General features: G+C 41.4%; 1 pseudogene; it reads right to left on the bottom strand.

Moving 5' to 3' along the window:
* Positions 1 to 255: 255 nt before the first annotated feature.
* Positions 256 to 970, bottom strand: LOC125162750 (60S ribosomal protein L21-like; annotated as a pseudogene).
* Positions 971 to 1,965: the final 995 nt, after the last annotated feature.

Raw genomic sequence — 1,965 nt, 5'->3', positions numbered from 1 at the left:
TAAAAGGATCAGTTCTTTGAGTTTGAGAGACTACTAGAATAAAATATTGGAGCATTCTTCATGAGGGGATTAAAAGAGACACATCAAAAGTGTTTTCAGATGCTGGCATTCTACAATTCTAAATCCTGCAGATATCCACTTTTTTTTTTCTTACAGTCCAGAGTTCTTTTGAGATATATATATATATATATATATATATATATATATATATTTTTTTTTTTTTTGTTTTTTTTTGTTTTTTTTTTTTTACACCTACTATGCCATGAATTCATAGAGAATGGTTTCCAGCAACTCAGGCACCTTTCCATTGGCTCTCACGAAGTGTGCTTCTCTGGGCAGAGCAGGCTGGTGCTTTGCTTGAATCCAAGTACCCTTCTCTTTGGCTTCCCTCTTTTTTTGAAAATTTCCCCGCACATGCTTCAGGAAGCTATCTTGGCTCTTTGAGTGCTTAATATGCTTGATATGTACGTTAATTCTCTTGGCAAGAATCTTGCCCTTAACCTGTGTGTTTACAATAATGCCAAGAGCTTGTGGAGTAATGTAGACTCTTCCAGTTTTGCCATGGGAACATTCATGAGGCATTCCTTTTTGAATTTTTTTTTTCAACGTTTATTTATTTTTGGGACAGAGAGAGAGACAGGGCATGAACGGGGAGGGGCAGAGAGAGAGGGAGACACAGAATCAGAAACAGGCTCCAGGCTCCGAGCCATCAGCCCAGAGCCCGACGCGGGGCTCGAACTCCCAGACCGCGAGATCGTGACCTGGCTGAAGTCGGACGCCCAACCGACTGCGCCACCCAGGCGCCCCGAGGCATTCCTTTTTGAATAGCGCCCACTCCCTTGATGTCTACAATATTTCATTTCTGGTAAATTCACATGTATGTGGCCAAAGGAACAACCCCACACTTTCTAACAAGACTAGAGAACACTTAGTGGGTACCTCCCCTCTTTCCCTTCACGTTGGACATTTTTGCAAATTACTAGAAGTTGTTGGTTTTCAGATGCCCACTATTATATTAATTTTAATTAAAAAGACTGAGGTCTAATGAAAATGTGGAGTAGATGTGGAGCCTAAGAAAAATGTGGAGTAAAACTTGAGGTGGAGGTAAAATGGGAGAAAAGAGAGTCGCACACACTACAAACATTGGCTCTGGAATAAAGAAATTTCTGATACTTTGTCCAGAAAGAAGAGGCATAAGAGTACAATTGAAAGAGACCCAGGTGTGAACGAAAGGGCTAAAATTATAATGGGAAGGATTAGTAGAAGTAAGGGCAAATTTTCAGGGCTGTAATGTTGAGAACAACCTATGGGATCTTGATTTTTTTCTGCATATATAAGAAGCGCCTTCCCCTTCTTTTCTGGGGGCAGTTGACACCACCTTTGGAGCAGTAGACAAGAAACTGGAGCCTTGACATTCGTGGGGGCTGGAAGTGAGAAGGTCTTCCCTAGTAAGGAACAGAAATAGTGCAGTTGAGGGGGCTGGGCTAAAACAATGCTCTCCTGCTCCAAAAGCACTGCACTCCTTCTACCCTACTAGGGCCTCCCAACGTGGGTCTGGTTTTGGAGATGCCCTGCACACTTTTCTTCAAGATTATATCTTACAGGGTTTATCTACCAAGCAGGTACCTACAGAACATTCAAACTGTCCAACAAAAGATTTTAAACTTAATGAAAATGAATAATAGTAGCAGGGAGAATGGTCCCGCAGAGGAGGTGTAAATATCTACTCCTATCAAAAGAGGCAAAGTAAAACCCCATGAGATGAGAACCAATAGCCCCAGAACAATACAAGAAATTCTGGCTCTCATTAGAAGCATAGCCAGCTTCAAATCTGCCTTTTATTTTTTTATTTTTTTTTTTTAATTTTTTTTTCAACGTTTATTTATTTTTGGGACAGAGAGAGACAGAGCATGAACGGGGGAGGGGCAGAGAGAGAGGGAGACACAGAATCGGAAACAGGCTCCA

The sequence above is a fragment of the Prionailurus viverrinus genome, chromosome A3 (genome assembly GCF_022837055.1).
Source record: "Prionailurus viverrinus isolate Anna chromosome A3, UM_Priviv_1.0, whole genome shotgun sequence".
Taxonomy (NCBI): Eukaryota; Metazoa; Chordata; class Mammalia; order Carnivora; family Felidae; genus Prionailurus; species Prionailurus viverrinus.
This window is presented reverse-complemented; position numbering and strand designations above follow the sequence as displayed.